Raw genomic sequence first — 21445 nt, 5'->3', positions numbered from 1 at the left:
AAATGAATAATAAATTAGTTTAAAAGAATACAGGAGAAGAAATGTGTTGCAGTAGTTAGCCAGCCTCCGCGTTAAGATGTCTAGGATTCAAGTTTGTCTCCAACACATTATCACTGTACTATCATAGGTAAGTCATTTAACTTCTTGGTTTCGTGGGCAACCCAAGATTAAAAGTTGCAAAATAGTTGCCAGTTTGCAGTGATAAGAGTTTCCTGACTAAGATTTACTTTATTTTTTTAAACCCTTACCCTACCATCTTGGAATCAATACTGTATACTGGCTCCAAGGCAGAAGGGCAGTGAGAGCTAGTCAATGGGGGTTAAGTGACTTGCCCATGGTTATACAGCTAAGAAGTGTCTAAGGTCAGATTTGAACCTAGGACTTCCTATCTCTAAGCCTGGCCCTCAATTCATTGAGCCACCTAGTTGCCCTTTACCAAGACTTTCTAACACAAATGAAATCACAAATTTGTCTGACTTGAAAAAAAAAAGACCCAAAGGAAATTTCTGATTTTCTGATGGTGATCCTAACCTTATCCCAGAGCAGTTGGTGATAAAGCAGGACTGAAAGTGCTTAGATATCCATTAGCTCAAAGTGGCTTGATATTATCAGTTGGGACCATGAATATGCAAGTAAAATCAACAAGTGGTAAAATATACATAGTCATTAGATATTATGGGATAAATGGAGCAGCCAATGGAAAGGGGAACCATGTTAGGACTCTTTGTAACAGATGGAGCCATAGCATCTATTTTTCTGCAAAAATAATACGAAGTGAATCATAGACCATAATGACATCATAGATTTGAGTTAGAAGGGACCTAAGATATCATCTGATCCAACCTCGTCCTTTTACAGGGGAAGAAACAGGCTCAGACTGGTAAATGACTAACTGATGGTCAGAGAGCTATGAAGGGGCTAGAGCCAAGATGTGACACCAAATAGAGAGGTTCCTCCACCAACACCCCACTGTCATTCTTTCAAGTCTTTCTCCTCTTCCCCATTGAGGAAGTCCTCTATCTTGACGTTAAGGAAGTCATCTGACTTAGAGAGAGAACCTGACAAATCCTTAAACTGACCTGAAGAAAGTCATCTGACTCTCTGAGAGAGAACCTGACAAGTCCTTAAGGTCCTTCTCTTGCACTGTCCTGAGGAAAGGCACCTGACTCTTAGAGAGAGAACCTGACAATCTTAACTTGCCCAGGTATAGAAACTTTGGCTATAAAATGAATGAATGAATGAATGAGTCTAGGCTGATTGCCTGCTGAAGCAATTGCTGAGAAGTGGGTCTTTTGGCTTTCAGAGTTTTCAATGTGCTTCAGATTGATTAGAGTACTTTGTCCTTAATGCTTACAACAGGACTCCAATGAATCATTTCCAAAGAGCCCCGACATGCTGTGTATTTGAACTCAGATTCTCCGGATAGCATTACTGAATGTATACTCCAAAGTGCAAGGCAAAGATGTTTCGGGGGCAAGCTAGCCTTGCCAAATCTCTGTAATGAAGGTATTGTCTGTACCAAAAAGGCTTTTCAAAATGTCTCCAGGAGAATTTTACCTTCTTGAGTGATGCCTGGAAGATCTTTGAATATTTTTTGGCTAAAATTTCAGTCCTTATCATGAGGGTCTATATAGGAATTTTGTTGATGTTGTGCTGTTTGAGCATCCCCCTCTCTCAATTACCCTGACATCTCACTGGACAGTTGCATTCCCTTTCCCTAATGAAAATATATGGAGCCAGTGTGTCCCCATGGCATCTTTTACCCCAGGGGTCTGGCTGACACAGCTGCCCCCTGCATCTTCAACCTTGGGTTTACCCCCTTTGCCCTTTGCCTCAGCACTCCACCTTGATTCTTGCTTCTAGTGTGAAGTCTGAAGGGAAAAGTCTGGTTGCATTAAGAGATCATTCTCCCAAATTCTACAGCTGCTAGCCTTCAATAAACATGTCTAGAGAACCATTTTATAATAGTGGGTCTTGGGCTTGCATGAGGCAGCCGCTAATTCTCATTCAAATTAAACAATGAGAGCAAGTCTGTTGGCTGCTTTGTTAGAAGTAGAATCACTCAGGCATGGCATTCAGCTTGGGTCCAAAATGAGCTATCTCAAATGGAGTGGCTCACTTTAGCCTGGTAAACAATGACCACCTGCTATTCTTTCAACTGCATCCAGAGGATAAGGAGCACTTTATTATTTTAACTAGCATGTAGCCCCCAATAGCTGTCCCAGCAGCTATCAATCATTGAATTTACAGCTTGTAATGATATCAAGTAGGATATGAGAATGTGGTGTCTTAAGAGTCCTTTCCATAAAATATGAAGCCAAATTGAACTTTAATCTTCAAGGCAAAGAAAATGCATCCTTGTCCCCTGGGGAATTTTTTTCTTTAATGTGAACAAATTGTAAGTGACTTTTAAAGTGTACAATACAACTGCCAGCCCTATTCATGGGGAAAAAATAATTGGCACTTTATGTCAGTATTTTCCATGAATTATTTGAAAAACAGATAAAATGTGTCATTTATATGGAGCCATGTCCCACTGTTCTTCAAAGCTCTGTTCTACTGAATAAGTAATCACCCGTCATTTGTGATTGGCAGACATGTCTAACTCTAAACTTGGGCAAAATATGTCAGAGAAGCCAGGGGCTAGTTTTGTATGTAACATATCCAAATTCCTTAGGAGAAAAGAAAGGAATTGGGAAAACAAAAGATAGATTCTAAGCCTGTTACTTTAAGGTTACAAATGGGAGTTCCTGCCATCTCTTTGAATTCTGAGTACCTGGTAAGATTACTTAAAAGTGGCTCCAACTTTTGTCTGCCTTCTTTGACTGCTCCATTCATTCCAAGATGCCTAATTGAACAAGTATGCCTTGCCTCTTATAGAGTTCTAACTACATTCTCATTGGTTGCCACTGATGGGGGCTTCTATTCTCCATTCTTTCTCGACCTGGCATTTTTGCTTATTTTAGTCTTAGGTTGTGAGATGCTTCTGAGACAATCAACCTTTTCTAAGTAGAATTTTTTTTAAATGATCTGGAAAACTTAACTTGCTAAGGATATTCATCCAACTTCTTTGTAATTTCATATTGATCTTATATCTGAAATTATTAGTTATTGTTGTTTTTTTAAGTTCCTTCTTGTCTTTGTCTCATGGGAAGTTGAAATTTTTCATCAAAAGCTTACCTTCCACCGAGGCAGGTAGGTGGTTCAGTGGATCGAGAGTAAGGTCTAGAGAGGAGAGGCCCTGGGTTCAAATATGACCTGAGATACTTCCTAGCTGTGTGACCCTGGGCAAGTCACTTGACCCCCATTGCCTAGCCCTTAACACTCTTCTGTCTTGGAGCCAATGCATAGTATTGATTCTAAGACAGAAGATAAGGGTTAAAAAATAAAAGCTTACTTTCCTGTAATAAAGAGGAATAAAGATATTGAGAGAAGTTTACCATTGTAAGTGTGGCAGATTGTATATGGAGAAGAGGTGAAATTTCTTAAGAGACACATATTGTGTAGCTTCTTGGCAGAAGTGTCAGGAGTGGGCGTGTGAAGTTAGAGCCCTGAATTCTGTTTCTAAATGTTTCCATGCCCTTCTTCTAGCTACCACGTGACATAAAAATCTTCAGCAAAACAATCAAATGCGTAAAACATGTACTACATTCATATGTTGACAGTCTTCATGTATCATCCCCTTCATTATGCATGAAAACTAGCCCAGCATGTAGACTTATGTATCTAATTCTAATTCATATGACTAATTCTAAAAATTCCTCCAAATGGATTTTTTTTTCCTTAGAACTTTTCATAGATCCTAATAATTCAGAATCTGAGATTTGCCAGTATGGGAGTCATTAACAATTTATTTAAGTTTATTTTAGAAAGAGGAGTTTTTTTTTGTTTTTATTTTAACTTTCAACTTCTGTCTTGGTATAAATTCTAATGCAGAAGGGTGGCAGGGGTGAAGCAATGGGGGTTAATGATTTGCCCGGGGTTATGTGGCCAAGAAGTATCAGAGACCAGATTTGAACTTAGGTCCTCCCTATTCTAGGCATGGCGATTTATCCACTTTGCTACCTAGCTCCCCCAAGGTAGAGGCTTAAAATTTTTACCTGCTTATCCCAATTATGATGGTATCAAGGATGGGACCTAATTGTGGTGATGTTCGATTGACTTCTAAACCTATGGAGAAAGAGAAAATAAGATGTCCCTCAAAAGAAAGCATTTAGATGATTATTGGGAGCTCCTTTTGTCTTTCATTAGATCTCTGTGCCTAGCACATAGTGGGAACTTGAAAAATGCTTGTTGACTTGATAAATATTTATTTAGCCCTTACTATCACCAAATTCTGTATTAAGTATTAGGAGATACAAGTTCCTGTGTAAAGACCTTACATTCCAATGGATAGACAAGTACAAATATATAGGAATATATATGTATATATATTTAAAGTATAAATTTAACATAAATATAATTTAATAAAAATTATTATGAAAATAATATGAAAGTAAATGAATAATTTAATATAAAAGCACATATCATGCAGCTAGATATCAGATAATTTGGAAAGAAGGTCAAAATAAAAGTTGGAGGGAACCATTTAAAAGATGATACCTGAACTACATCTTAAAGAAGGAGAGGGGCCCAAGGAGGCAGGGAAAAAAAGGGCATTTACTCCATGCATAAAGGTCAGTCAGTTCTCAGGCAGATTGTACCTCTTATCACTGAGAAATCCCATAGCCACACTCCCCTTCCTTTTCCTCACCTATAAGAAGAAGTTGGAATTAATGGTCTCTAGAGCCCCTTCCAGCTCTAAACCTATGCTCCTATAATCCAACGTACAGTATGAGAAACAGCATGGTGGATAGAAGGCTTGCTTTAGAGTCAGGGAAGATTCAAGTCCTGCTCAGACACAAACCATGCTGTGTGACCCTGGGCATGTCATTTAAGAATAAGGCACTGAGTGCTAATCAACTGTCTAGGAGTTTAAGTGGCATAAGAATCAGTCGACATTTGTTGATTGAATTTCTACACCCAAAGTTCCCCATGCAACTGGATAGGGGGCAGGGAGGGAATCCCAATCTTTGAGCAAAGACACGTTCTGCCTGATGCAGTCCCTGGAGGATGTTTGGTGAGCCTGCTTTCAGGAATGTGTCATGAAGGGTCCTCCTCTCCATTTCAGAGCATGCACAAGAATTCTATATCTGCTTACTGTTTGTCTTCTTAATTGGCTGCCAAGTTGGAATGGAGGATATAGGCAAATAAATGAGGGTAAGAGAAAGCAACTTGTTCTCTTTCCTGTCTCACTGCATTTGAGTGAAGAATATGAATTCCCAAGGGCCCCTAAAATTTGCTTTCTCCATCTTGTGTCTTATATTTAATATCCCCTAGGAAAAGTCTCCTAGTATCTCAAATATAGTAGATTTTCAATAAGTTTTCTTGCCTGATTGAAGTCCTATCTCCAATATCCTTTCATTTTTATCATTCATTCGACAAGGATTTATTAAGCAGTTGTTGTGCACCAAGCATCTTTCTTGAAACCAGGGATACAAAAACAAAAGGTGAAATCATCACTACCATCAAGAAGATTATATCCAAACCATTGTCTTCTTTCTTTCCATTGTTTTCCTTTAGTAGACTTAAGGGATATCAATGGTATCTAACTTGATAGGGATATGGAGTCATGTCTACCTCAAACCACACCTTCTGAAGAAAAATCTTTAATATCATCACAATACTCCATCTCATCATTTAACATTTTATTAGGGTACAATGATAAAAAAAAGGAGTTCATATAGCAAATACCTTTAGAAAAATTCCCAAAGTATAATATGAATAACTTGTATATTAGATATTTATTCTATAAGATCTGGGTCACTAGTTGAATTTGACAGTTTGAGGGGAGAGGGGGAGAAAGGATTTTAATATACAGATTTTTTTGTAATATTATGTGTTGCAATAGATTTTACCAATATAAGTAATTATGGGTAGTTTAGAAATAGTCCTAAATGTTTTTGGAGAAGAAAAAATGACCTAATTCAGACTATCTGATGTCTCCTTGAAAGACTAGAACCAAATTGGTATTCTGTGATTGTTGCCCCCAGTCCAGCAATTTCATTTGGAGGCTTCCCATTAGCCTTGGACTTTGGAAAAAGTTCATTATAATTGAGGTTTGAGGGTTAGTTCCTACACTTCATTAACTCCTGTGCCAAAAAATCTCTTCACGTTAATTATATCTCCACCTAAGGTATGACATTTTTTCTCTGAAAATTATTGGGCAATAAATGTATGAACATAACTCACGTGATACAATAATGAAATTAATGTAAGTAGAGATGTAATGGCTCCTCTGATGGATTCTTGGACAACTGAATCAACTGAGAATATAGTGCCTTTTAATTAGAAGAAGGAACAATATTCTCTTCCAAATATTAGTACTTCTTACTCTTGTTGTACCTAACTGCAGGTGATTATTACTTAAAGCCTAAATGGAAGGATTTATCTGGAAATCAGAAATCCGTTTTAGCTTATCCACTTTTCCCAGAAGAGGAGAGTAGCATGATATAGTGTATAGAGAACAGACCTTGGAGTCAAGAGGACTCAAATTCAAATTCTACCTCTAATATATACTTTTGCCCCTAATATGGTTACATCATCATGATCAAGAAACTTAACCTCTTCAAAACCACCAGGTAACTAGTTAAGACTATAAGCTAAGATGTCGTATTGAAGAGAGTGTTAGATATCAGGAAAACCTGGATTCAAATCCTGCTTCAGACACTTATTAACTGTGTAATTCTGGACAAGTCATTTAACTTCTCTTTACCTCAGTTTCCTCATTTGTAAAATGGAGATAATTATAATGTCTGCCGTACAGGGTTAAGCTCCTTACTAGTAGAGATTGTTTCATTTACTGTATGTTTCTTCAGTGCCTGGCACAATGCCTGGAATGTAGTAGACACTTCATAATTACTTGTTGATTGAATGTTGTGAGGATCAAATGAGATAATATAGGTATAGTGCTTTATAAACCATAAAGGTTATGTATATGTTATCTATTAATTTACAGATGAGCTGTCAATCTGCCTCAATAGAAGAGATTTCTCATACTAATGAAATCAGAAGTCTGGACCCCCAAAATTGTATAAAGACCTTTTCAAGGTATTAAATTATTCCCTGTTCACCAGATCCATTAGAGAAGAGACTCTTGCCTTTCCCTCAAAAAAAAAATCTTGAATCTATTTCTACCGAATTGTGAGTTCCAGCACTACCTTATTACTTCTCATTTAAGTCTAACTTTGATCTCCTTATCTAAATCACAATTTGAATCATAACCTATACCCTGATAACTTGGTTTTTCACTGAAACTCCTCATATCTGGCTAGTTATTCAACTCCCTCATTTTAAAATGAGATATCATATTTCTACCTTCTCAAATGTTTAAAATTTTAACATATTCTTCCTCCAGAATATCTCCATGAAATAGCATAATGATTTTATCTCTCTTTTGTAGATGGAAAAATACAAGGACTAACGGGACTGAGAGGTTAAGGGAATTTCCCAGGTCACAGAATGAACCGTTTGCAAAGGTTGGAGTAAAACTCAGTTCAATGCTTAAGTCATTCAACCATGTGTATCCTTGGTAACCTGGTGTCTGCTTGCAGCTGTGATACTAGAAATGTATTGGAAAGCAGGGAGGCAAATTCTGAGGATGCCAGGTTATTGGGAACAATGTTTGCTGAAGCCTGCGGATGATGAGTGTCTGCAAATTGGCAATGGTAGATTTAATGAGGCTGGAGTAGGGGGTTACCAGAGAAGTGGACAGGGCTGCATGTTGAGCATATTAGGTAGTGGAGAGGGTGACAATTGGAGAGATAGCATTATGGATAGAGAGATAACATAATGGAGAGAACAATAGAGTTTAAGATGAAAAAAAAAGAGTCAAATTCCAAGTCTAATGTTTACTTACCTGGGTGACCTTGGGTAAGTCACCCCTCTGACTCTGTTTCCTCATCTTTAAAATGAGAAGTTTGACTAAATGATCCCATAAAGTTCTATAGTTTTGCTTTAGACTATATATTATGTCACACACACATACACACACACCCCAATATATTACCTTCCCTCTATCCCATAGACAGTTATGTAGCACAGTTGATAGAGCACTGGACCTGGCATCAGGAAGATCTGAGTTCAAATATATTTACTTTATAGCTTTGTGACCTTGAGCAAGTTATTTAAGCTCCATCTGCCTCAATTTCCTCAATTTTTAAATTGAGATACCTAATAGCACCTAGTTCCCTACCTCCTTTACCTGGTTGTTGTGAGAATCAAATGACATAATATTTGTAAAGTTTTTAGCACAATTCTGGCACAAAGTAGGGACTTTATAAATGTTTCCTTTTCTCCTTTCTCACTTTACTAGATCTGGCATACTACTAATAATAGCTGACATAATATATAATTGTTTACAATTTTTAATTTGTTTTATACTAAATTGCTCTTTTTAAATTTTTAAGTAAAAATTTATTGACATTTTTTCTATGATATATGTATATGTTTCTCGGTGTCACTCTTCCTAGACAACTATTCTTTATCTGTTAAATAAAATATTGATATTTTTTGTCTTTTCTCTCACATATGTCTTTCAAAATACCCATTATTCCTCCCTCTTCCAGAGAACTATCCTTTATTACAAAGAATTAAAAAGAGGAAAAAATAGTTCAGAAAAATTAACCAACACTTGATAAAATGCTGCACACATAGTGTTCCATATTCATGATCCCCAACTTTTAGCAAAATTAAAAAAGGAGGCTGAGGTGGAGGGGAAGATGTTGTCACTTCTCTCTTCTTGGAGACCAAGTTTGGTCATTATAATTTTGCAGAATTCATTTTAGATTTTACATTGTCTTCCTCTATTTACATTGTTGCAGTTATTGTGTATATTGATTTCATGGTTATGCTGTCTACATTTTGCATCAATTCATATAAAGTTTCCTAAGCTTCTCTGTACTCATTGATTCAAATGTCATCTCCCATGTAAAGTTAGATCCCTAAATCAATAGTGATTATCTCCTTTCTCAGATTCCTTATCTCTTTCCTATGTATCCTATATCATTTTGTATTCTGAATACTTGTCTTTGTGGGACCTCTTTAGTAGACTATGAATTATATGAAATTAATAATTAATTAATATATGAAATTATGAAGTTCCCTCCTAAGTGAGAGGTAGAATGATCTGCCATGTTATATACTGGCTGTGTGATTCCGGGCAAGTCGCTTAACCTCTAAATGCTCCTAGGCTCTAAAGGTTATAAATTACATAAGAATCATGGTTCTGCATTAATGAAGAGAATTTTGTCTTTCTCTTTGTGAAATCATAACCCCAAAGCAAAACAAACCCAACAAAAAGAATACTATGAGCCAGCTAGATTAATTTAACTCAATACTGAGGCTTATTAGGTTCCCTTATGGTCATTTTTATCCCTGGAATTCTTTAATGGTTCTCCTGAACCCCTCACTGGTAATGGTAAGACACATGTCTCCTCTCCACCATCTTCTGAGCTTAAGCACCTGCAACTAGTGGAAGGTAGTGAGTCAAGAATTCTACTCACTTTCCAGCAGCAGGTCCTGCTGGCAAATCACACTTTTTATAAAAATTGTACCTGGCAAACACCAAGAGAGACCACCCAGCCTCTGAGCTCAGGGCAGGCAAGACCATTCCTATGCCAAGCGAAAACACAGAAGCCCCTTCATTGCCAGCTGAGGTCCCTTAATGGATTTGGCAGGATTTGTGGAAGAAATAGGAAAATGGGGCAGGGGAGTCATGTTTCTTCAAATCAATCAAAAGTGAAAAGATTGAGCTTAGTTTTGTCTCAAGATTAGGGCTTATACTTGCCTCTCCATTCTCCTCTGAACCGGGTCACCCATCCCTAATTACTTTTGAAACCTCTTCATTTGCAGACATTATAGCAGCATTTAAGCATCACTATATTTAAAGGGCTGCCATTGTCCTATAAAAATCTGCATGTAGAATCATGCTCTAAGCCACAGTTATTTGACCTCTGCTGTACCAAGGGCTTCATTTGCAACCTCCCAGAAGCCCAGTGGCTGCACTTGATTTGCATGGGTATTTGCATAAATCTACATATGATTGGTCTGCAAGCATAGAATATGAGCTGATTATGTCTTATTTGCTCTAAAAGTTCAGTCATGAAAATAATAGGTGAAAATTACATCTAACCCAAAGAGGAAAAAAAAATTAGTTGTTGTCCAGAAAGTTTTATTTAGCAGTCATCTCTTGAATATTTCTTTGACAAATGAGGTTATAGTTTAAAAAAAAACTAGGCTTTGGAATTGAGAAGTAATTCACTCTTAAAATTATCTCAGGAGGCAGGTAGGTAGCTCAGGAAATTGAAAGATCTGGGTTTTGGAGGTCCTGGGTTCAAATCTGACTTCAGACTCTTCCTAGCTGGATGAAACACGTGCATGTCATTTAATCCTCATTGCCTAGTCTTTACCCCTCTTCTGCCTTGGAACCAATTCCCAGTATTGATTCTAAGACAAAAAGTAAGGGGTAAAAAAAGTGGTAAATTGGTTCATTCCCTTCTGCCTATAGTTGGACCTTACCAAAACTCTCTTGAGAGAAATAGGAGAATCTGGCAACAGACCAGTCTCCAGGCTTGTGTCATACTATTGTCATGCAGACATCATATTGGCCAGTTCACTCTTTAGCAATCTCTTCCATTGGCAGAAATAAGAAGCTTAGAAGAACATAACTCAGATGTGTTACAGGAGATAGAATTTGGTCTCATAGATGATCATCATCCCCATTTTCTTTGCTGGCATCTTGCTGTGTCAGAGTGGAGTCCCTGGGTCTCTCTCACTTTGTACCATCTGTCTGTCTCTCTTCCTCTCTTCCCATCCCAACAACACCAAATTCTTCTTCCCTTTCCTCTCCCTCAAGTAATGCACAACTGAGTCATACTTGTCATTCATTCCCATACTGCCTTCGGTCTAACATGTAAGTTGTTCTTGTTCGGTTGTTTCAGTCATGCCTGATTCTTTAGGGCCCCATTTGGGGTTTTCTTGGCAAAGATACTAAAATGGTTTACCATTTCCTTTTCCAGCTCATTTGACAAATGAGGGAACCAAGGCAAGCAAGGTTAAGTGACGTTCACAGGATCACATAGCTAGTAAGTGTCTAAAGCCAGATTTGAACTCAGGAAGATGATTCTTCCTGACTCCAGGTCTGGCACTTTGTCCACCTTACCTGCCCCTTTCATAAGCAACTTACTGAATTCACTATCATACTGAAATCTCTCTCCTCTTTAGCTGACCTTCTCAACATTTTCCTGCTGTTTCTAATCCAGCAACTCCTATCTTCCAGGGCTCCCACCATGCTTTCCATATTCCCTCAATCACTGTGGTACATTTTCTCCACCAACATTAGCTATTATTAAACTCCTTGGATCATGACTTCCAGAACAATCTCTAACAATTCAGAAAATTGATAGAAGCCTTGAATATAGTCCTGATATTCTTGAACAGAGCCTGAGTACCATAGAAAGCTCCATTCCATGCCTTGGCTCCTACCTGCTTTTTCCTTTCCCTAGCAGCCCCAGTTCTAAACATGGTTTTTGAGATACCCACCCTACTTCCAGGTCTATTTTTCCTTCTTTGTCCTCTATACATCTTGCTGACTCTTTCTCTTCTTCCTAACTCCTCAAAATGAATGTCTTTGGAATTTCTATCTTTAGTCTTCTATTCTCTCTTTCTCTGTCTCAGTAGTTTTATTAATTCCCCAAATTTTAATCATCATCTCTTTACAGATGACTCCCAAATCTGTATCTTCAGTTCCATTTCCTGACCTTCAAGATTGTATAGTCAGATGCATTCAAGATAGCTACACTTTGATGTCCCACACATACCCCAAAACATATAATATTCTGATGATCCCAATTAAATACATCTCTCTAGCACACTGTTATGTAGTTTCTTTCTTTGAATGTAGAAACAAATGTCTTCCATTTTCTATCTTCAGTGCTTCAAATACTCCCTCACACATAGATTATGCCCCAAACCAAGTTTATTCTCCTTCAAAAAGCATTCTCTCTTCTGACCGCCCCCTATATTCTCGATCTCCGTATTGTCTTTGTCCCTTTCTCCTTCTTAATCATCTCTTATTATTAATTCCATTTCTAGCTTCAATCACTTCCTTTCCTATAATATTTCTTGTTTCTGTTCTTTCCATTTTATCTACACCATTTATACTTCCATGCAGGTTTTCGGTACTCCCAGCTGGAATGTTACAAGTCTTTCTTTTAAAAAAAATATTTAATTTATATTTTTTCCAGATTACTTGTTGAAACAAATTTTAACATTCATTTTCTGACATTTTGTAATCTGTTTTCTCTCCTCCCTCTCATCCCTCCCCTAGAGGCAAGTAATATGATATAGGTTGTACATATAATATATATTTCCATATTAACCTAGCTGTGTGAACCTGGACAAGTCTTTTAACCTCTATTGCCTAGCCCTTACCACTCTTTTGCCTTGGAACCAACACACAGTATTGATTCTAAAATGGAAGGCAAGCATTCTTACAAAATAAAATAAAAATACACATACCACCTATATTCTCTCCCTCCTACAACCCAACCAGCCTTGCAGGTTAATGTACCTTGTGAATAGATCCGGAGAAATGAGTCTTCTAAGAATGTTTCTTTGGATCCCTATTTTCTACTGAATAAGGTTCAAACTCCTTTGGTTGACATTCAAGGCTTTCTGTAATCTTTAGTCACACTGTATCTCCAGCTTTATCACATAGTATTCTTCTTCATATATTCTATGTTTCAAATTGGACTACTTACTAGCTTTGGCTCATGTTAGTTCTACCTGCTTCACACTCCTCCAAACATTACTTTACTGAATCTCTGTTCATCTTTCAAAAAGACAAGCCAATGAACAGCATCACTGGATCACATCTCAGAATCCATCTTGTTTGACCTGTACCTGTATTATACTCATCTCTACATGTCATCTGGTGATCATGGTATATTGTGGATGGGACAATGAAGAAACAGACCTCCATGGGTTTAACTAAAAGATTTTTAAAGTTGCACAAAAAATGGGAATTTTTTCCTTTGCTATTCTTATACGTTTGTACTTTTTCAATGAACATTTAAATTTAAACATGTTATTTATTCCATTTGGTTCCATTGACCTGGGATACCCTGTTGTGTTTAAAAAAAAACAATTTCCAGAAAGTTTAGTTCTTTATGACTTGAAATTTTTCTCCCAAAACTTAAAACTAACCCCAGCTAGTAACCTTCTTCCCCATGTCAGCCTTCCAAAAATATTCTTCCTAGTAGCCTCAAGTTTAATTTCCTTTTGTTCCTTTCTCAAGGCAGATGGAACGTGATCTAGGATGGTGCCTTATATGCAGTAGACATTCAATATGCCTTGTTTTATGATGGTGGTAACAGCTGGTCACCAACCTATTCATAAGTTGTTATGTTGGAAGGTCCTTATGGAGTCATCCTTCAGCCTTCTGTTCTCTAGAACACATCATCCCAATTCATTAATCTTTCTTCTTGGGTTCTATTTTCTGCCTCTAAACATACTTGATTCCAAATCAAGCTTCTTCATTTGTAGGCCTTCAAATGGCTCAAAGGTGTCTGAAACACATTCAGGGTCTTCCTTGGAAGGACATTGTGTGCATTTTATTTTTCATGTATACACATGCATGCTAGTTAAAAACCATTTTTTGTTGGCATATGGACATTTTTCTTCTGTTCCCTCTTCTCTGCCAGGGAAATTTCATTCCACAGTTAAGTGGAACAACATGGGATGGGGAGGGTGCTGGAGGATACAGAAAATTACAGATGCTTGTTAAAAGGTAAAGCCCTGTAGTGGAAAGAGCTGAAGATTGAGATTTAGATGTCCTAGGTTTGACCATTATGTAAACAAGGAAATCTCACCTAACCAATTTCTCTCCCTTTCATTGTTCTCATCTCCAAAATAGAGCCAATTCCAGTCTCTTCTCTCATTTTATAGGAATTCTCTTAAGAGGAATGAAAACATAGAAACCAAAATTACCAGACCACTCTCAAGGAACTATTCCCCATACTCTAACGAGACCTGATTCTCTCCTTAAATTTTCCTTGCTCCTCTTTTATCCCATTGTCTCCTTCATCCTCTATCACTTTGTGGATATTAATGTGTATATTTTCTTCTCAAATAAGAAAATTGATCCTTATGCTACTTTCTTTCACTTAAAGTCTTTATGGTCAACAAGGATCTCTCAGATGAATTTTAGATTCATATTTCCAAGGGTCTGCCAGCACCACAAATACAAGATATCCCCAGCTGAACTCATCCTAAGACTCCTAAATCTATCCCCTCCTCATGGCTTTTCTGTTTCTGGTAATGGTGCCTCTATTTCCTCCTGCCCAGACTTAATGTCATCTTTTATTTCTCTCTTTTCCTTACCATTGACATTTTCTTTAAATCCTATTGATTGTATCTCCAAAATATTCCTGAAATCTCATCCTCCTTCTCTATTTTCTCAAGACCTTGGTGTTTCTTTTATATTCCATTAGAACAGGGCCCTACTTGGATTCCCTGTTTCTAATATTCTCTCTCCCCAAAAAAGCATCCTATGCTCTGATTCTGGCTTAATTTTCTCAGTGCACATCTGATCCTGCCACCTATCCGCTCAATAAATGTATATAGAATTTTATGATCTAGCAAATAAAATCCAAACTCACCTAGCCTGCTAGCTAAATCTCTTATTAAAAATAAATAAATAAACTTTGTTCACTATGCACCCTTTGGTTGTAATGCCCTTTGCCCTCAGATCACCTTTATAGTTCTGACCCCTCTTTCAAATCCCTGATCCTTTGTCCTTTCTTCAAGGAAATCATCCTGATTCCACTACCTGGAAATAATGCCTCCTTCTCTGAACTCCAGTGACACCTCCTATCCCTTATTCAGCTTCCACCTTCTTCCTTACATCATAATTATTGGCTTCCATATCTTTTTCTAAGTTGTCAATTCATTGAGGGCTAGAAATAGGTCATATTGCTCTCAGCTTCACTCACACTGCCTGGCAGAATGCTATGCATACACAGTAGTAGATTCTAAATAAATATTTGTTGAATTGAACTTCTCACTGCCCATAATTGTCTTTCTCCATATGTCCTCTTTCCCCTGCTGCCTCCAGTTTTCTTTCAAAATGGAAATGTGATCTCCCTCCTCAACATTTATCTTTCAGACATAACATTAAATGAACATCCCAGAGCTATAGTAAAACTAGGCTTGATTTGGAGTGAGACGAGGAAATTCACACCTAGCCATTTGCCACATGATGGGAGACCACTCCTCCATACTAGCTCATCAAGAATCAATTACTGGCTTAGAAAGGAAGCTCATTGTGGTGTGTCTCCAGGAAAGTCTCTATTAGGGAATATCCCTTCTAATGATGCACAAAAGATAACTGTAGCAGCATTTGTTGTCCTTAATCTATTCTCCAAATAACCTCTCTGGGTTGCTTATCACCCCCTATTTATTAAGAGTCAGTGGGGAAGACATATCTTTTGGAGAAAAACCACTACTTATCCAAATCAATAAATTCTACAGGAACAGGAAACTATAATTGCAGAAATTATCCCTTCTCGTGTGGAAGCCATTAATTTTAATTAATTGAATTCATTCATTCATTCAAGAAAAAAAAATCTTCATCCAGGAAAGTAGGCTATAGGTTGGCAGTATCCTTAAAGATCATCTAATCTAAACCCTTTATTTTATAAATGAGGAAACTGAGGTCTAGCTTGGGGAAGTAATTTGTCCAAGACCTAGTCTCTTAGTCTCAGAAAACAGAATGATACCTTAAGGTGGTAGGGTGGTACAATAGAATGGGCACAAGTTATTGAGTCAGAGGACCTGGGTTGGGATTCCACCTCTAGAGGCTGCTTCTGATGGGTTCAGGAGGCAGGAAGACTGTGACTTCTGATACTAGCAGTATGACTGTGGGCAAGTCACTTAACTTCTGTTTGCCTTAGTTTCTTCAACTTTCAAATAGGGTTAGCAAGAGCACCTACCTTGTATGATTTTTGTGAGGCATAAATGAGAAAATATTAGTAAAAAGCCCACCTAGGACAGCATCTGGCATCTAGTAAATATTATATAAATGCTTATTCCTTCTCTCCCTTCCCTCCAATGAATACTACCTATGTAACCTTGGGCAAGCCACAGCTTCTCTGGACCTCAGTGTCCTTAACTATAAGAAGAGAGTTTTGGACTAGACAACCTCTAAAATCTGAGTCAACCCCAGGTCCATGATACTTAGAGCTAAAGTCATCCTATGAATATGACTTCTTCCTGATGACTACAGATTTTCTCAGATGCCCAGTCATAGGTGAAAATATTGGCAGATGTTCTTAAGAATATTTTTATAAGGAAAATCTACCTTAAATTCATTCTGAGGTCTTAATATTTCATGAGAAAGTGTTCAAATCATAAGTCTATATTTAAATATGTCATCATGGCAATTCCCATGAAGCCAGGAATCTCAGTGTGGAATGAAATGATCAAATGCCATGTAGTTACATCCTTTTCTAAAGGAAGAGAGACTAAAGCATCATACATTCAACATAGCAGCCATAATTTCCCAAATCAACCCATTCCACTCTTGAACAGCCCTGAGTCCAGGATCTTTTTACTACTCTTTCTCTTTGCAGCTTCAATACATTATTCCTTAGACCAAATAACCCCTTTAAAAAATAAAACCCCTTCAAATACTTGAAAGCTGTTATTCCACCTCTCATATGTCTTTTCAGTTCATTATTAATTCCTTTAATAGATCCTCGTGTGGCATGGGTCCCCAGTCCTCTCATTATCTTGGGTTGGCTTCCTCTTCATGAGCTCTGTCTTGCCAACAACCTTCCTAAAAAGAGAAACACTTACAACTGAACATAGGAGTCCAGATCTGGTCTGATCAGGGCAGAGTACATGAGGCTCTTCCCTCCTTTCATTCTATACAATATGCCTCTTTTAATAAAGTCTAAGTTCACATGAATTTCTTGGCTGCCGTGATTCATGTTAAATTAGCATTCAACTAATAATCTCATATCTTCGTGGGAACTATTTTCTATCCATAACACTATATCCCATGTGAGTGAGCTATTTTTGGATCCTGATTCGGTAATCAAACATAGCAGCTGTCCTTCTTCTGGCTCTACTGTCTAAAAAGTTGATAGGAACACCTTCAGCAAGGTCACTAAAAATGTCAAACAGCAAAGAACTGACTTTTAGGGTAGTTTAGAAGAGAGCTCCCTCCAAACAAACACTGACACTCTTTGACCCTGGTCATTTAATTGCTTTAATATATCTTACTGGAATGCATCTCTTCATCTTGTCTACATGAATAGCATGAGAAACTTTAACAAACACATTGCTGAAGTCTCATTCCTCCTATAACATTCTCCTTATCTGTCAGTATAGAAAACTTGTCAAAAATGAAGTTATTTTGGCAAGACTTATTCTTTTATCTCTTTAATTTATTTTAAAATATATTTTATTAATGACTTTTGTTTCTATAGACATCAGCCATTAGCCACCAAACCCCCAGATTGAAACATTCCTCATGACAAAGAAAAACAAGGAAGCCAAAGCATCCCAAAAGAGACCTTATCTAACAATGTAAACAATATTCTGTCCTACCTCTGTGCATAAGGAAGGAGATATATTGCTTTATCTCTTCTTAAAGGCCTTTGTTGGTTTTTCCATTGCTCAGATTTCAACTTCCTTTTAGTGACCTTTTCATTTTTGTTGTGGTTGTCATTGTGTATATTGTTCTCTTGGTATATGGCCTTTTCTGAATGAATAGATCCTTTTTTTTCCCAAAATTTTTACAAACAAGTCCTAGAATTTTCCCAGGAATTAAGCAAAAGATCACTATTAGTGCAAATACTCCATGGTTTTTCCATTCTTTTCAAAATTAGGCAACAACATTTGTCCATCTTAAAGAAATCAGTGGTTCAATAATCATGGGCCATTTTTTGAGTTGGTTTTATTGTTTTCCAATACCACAGGTTATCCTTTAAAAAACTGATGGTCTGAACTCAGTGAAGACAGATGGGTCCTCTTTTGCTCTCTTTTACCTTTTTTTTTATATTAAGTTTTCATGGTTCTCTAGTCACCATGTTGTTCTATTCTTCCTTGTCTAGATATCTTCTACTTTCCTTTATGCTCTTCTGACCCAGGTTATAACAAAATGGGAAATTCCATGAGTCTTACTGGTTCCTACCTCAGAGGAAGAGATGATGGTTTGTAAGTCCTCTAGTTGGCCCCTTCGAATAACCCTGGAAGCTTCGAATTGAGGCACAGAGGTGGCCTATCCCCATGGTTTTTGGAACTCTCTCTTCCTCTTGAAATCACTTTCTATGTACTTGGCGTACACATGTTGCATCCCCCAGTAGAGTGTGAGCCCCCTGAGGCCAGTTTTTTTTTTTTGTCTTTGTATTCCTAGCTCACAGGAGCACAATGCCGTGCATTTGATAAATGCTTAATAAATGTTTGTTGAAATGAATTGAATTGATTCCAAAAATTCCACAAAGCATGATGGCCTTGCATTGTCTATGCCAATAATAACATTCGTTTTGTTCGAACAAAGCCTCTCTGTGTCCTTTATCATTACAGGAGAGGCAATAAAGTCTACATACTTTTAACATTTTGCCTTCACTATGGAGGCAAAACTAGCAGTAGAAACACCAGATTCACTTCTGAGAATTAAACACATGAATAATGCTAAAACTTGTTTATAAAACTGGAAAGGCAATTTCATGCAAAGGCCTAATGGGAAAATTGGTAGCTTTCTTCCTCCCTGGAATCCCCAAACAAACTTTCTTTGATGCTTTACTCATTATTTTTATAATTAGACATAAAATGATTCACACTTTACCCGTCATTTTAACAGATCATTGTGGTTATTTCCATTTAAGATGAGTATTTCTGCATATTGCAGATAAGCAGTCAGTCATATGTGGCATAAAGCTTTTCTTAAAAAAAAAATAATTAGGCCTGCGAAATGATATTTAGAATTTTTCAAACTGTCTGATGAATAAAGGATAATCAAAAATTCATAAGAAATATAAAAATCTGTTGTCAGAGTGATGAACCTAGAGGAGTGTGAAGCTGAAATTAAAATATCTTTGTTGCAGAAAGAAGAACCTAGAAACACGTCTCTAATTGCCAGGCCTTCCAAGTTTGAAGCAACAATAGCCAGTACACTAGAGAACTTTGCTAGAAGAAACAACAACGACGACGACAACGAATCTACAACAGTTTAAGAGCTGAGCCTGAAATCATCTTTTTAAAAAATTTTTTATGTGTTATTAGACTTGCAGTTCTAAATATATTTGACCACAGGCCAGTGGAGCGGATGATAAGTATTTTAGTATGTGCAAGCTTTTCCATGCAGAACAACTAATGACTAGAAAATCATAAACTGAATAGTCAAGTGATAAAGGCTATTTGTATATTGGTTATTGAGACAGGAAGGGGACTTTTATTGCCTCTTTTCATTTTTATGACAGGAGGCAGATTCCCTTTGCATAGTGGGTTGAGGGCTGATAACCTTGTGGTGGATGGTAGAGCCAATGACCACAATACAGAAGCCAAAGGACTTCTCCTGGAGGCTTCCTGGTGGATTCAATCTTTCCCCTGCTCTACTCCTTCTGGCTCCTAATCTTTGCTTAAGAAGACCAACCTATTGTTTGGAATTATCAGTGCTTCACTTAAAGTGCCCAATTCTTACCAAATAAGTAGAAGCTGGTTATCCTTATTTCCCTGGAAATATCTGTTGCGTCTGAAAACATGCATATGGAAATGTATATCTGAATTGTAGATTCAGAGGTAGGGTTGGATATTGGGACAAGTGTCCCAAAACACTTGAAATTATTGTTTCTTTGGATCTCTGAAATTTAATTTAATTTAATTTTAATTTTATTTAAATTTTATTTTATTTTAAATTTAAATTGTGTATAATTTAAATTATATATACATATATACACACATATATAAATTATTTTATTTTAAATTTTAAAACTCTCACCTTCTGCCTTAGAATTAATATTGTGTGTTGGTTCTAAGGCAGAAGAGTGGTAAACTCTAGGCACTGGGGGTTAAGTGACTTGCTCAGGGTCACCTAGGTAGGAAATATCTGAGAACAGATTTGAACCTAAGATCTCCTATCTCTGGGTCTGGCATTCCATCTGCTGTGACACTCAGCTGCCCTCTGTTTATTGCCTTTTTGTCTTTTACTCTTCCTAGTGCTTGCACAATAATAGGGCTGGACACCTGACCAGTTTCTTCAATTTTGGAGTTCAGAGAGACAAGATTTCCTTCTTTGGAACCTGGTTTTTCCTTCGCTTCTTGCTTTAACTCTTAGAACTGAGAGAGAAAGATGGGTCCCCAGCTCAACTATGGTAATCACAGAAGGATGAAGTTTTAGATATGAAAACCAAACAATTGGCCATGTGATCTCTTCACCAGGTAGGAGCTTCTTTTATTGAGCCAAGATGCAAACAATTGATTGACTAATTAAACAAGTTAAACACATCTGGGGGAGGGGTACGCTTTAAAAAGAGGAAATTCTGCAGCTGACCATTCAAGTGAGGGCTAGTATCACACTAGAAGAATTCTCGTTCCGTTTGTCAGCTGGAGAGTTGGAGTGAGAAGTATTGAAAAAACCAGGTCTCTGAAAGGGAATAATTACCCCTCTCTGCTCCAAATCCCAGGGTACCAGCCAGTTCTCAGACCTCTATTACATTTGGCACATTGGGGCTGCTCAATAAATACTTGCTAGGCTGTTTAGACCCTAGCAAGATGCTCAGAATGGCTTTTTCTTTTTTTCCTCTCAAAGAACTGAATGAACCTCATTTCAGTCTGTCTTTTTTTTTGATAGTTCCAGTCCTGTGAAGTAATTGGTATTTAGGAACTCCTTGGCAAGAAATCTCTATCCAGCAATACACATCAGAACCTGTTCTTCAGGTTATCATCTTAATAAATTGTCTAAGTCTATAATAGCAAATTCAAAGAGAAATAGATCCCTACCTAAGGATAGTGACTTAGAAAATCACAAATTAGCATTACATATATTGTATTATATTTTTATTTATTTTGTTACACATTTTCCCAATCATACTTTAATCTGGTTCTTGCCCTAGCTGTGTTTTGCACGTTTGGTACCCATTGGCCCCAGGGTTTACCTAGAATGTAAGAGGTGGGACCCCAATCTTCATAATTATGGCAGCTCTTTATCCACTATGGCAGATTGCCTTTCACAACTATAAAAAAACCAACAATTACAATAATAATGAGTTGAAATTGCAACTCAGTTATAGAATAAATAACATAGGGAGAAAAACTAGACCTCTGATTTCAGTGATGCATG

This window comes from Gracilinanus agilis, chromosome 5 (genome assembly GCF_016433145.1).
Source record: "Gracilinanus agilis isolate LMUSP501 chromosome 5, AgileGrace, whole genome shotgun sequence".
Lineage (NCBI taxonomy): Eukaryota > Metazoa > Chordata > Mammalia > Didelphimorphia > Didelphidae > Gracilinanus > Gracilinanus agilis.
Note: the sequence above shows the minus strand (reverse complement) of the source record.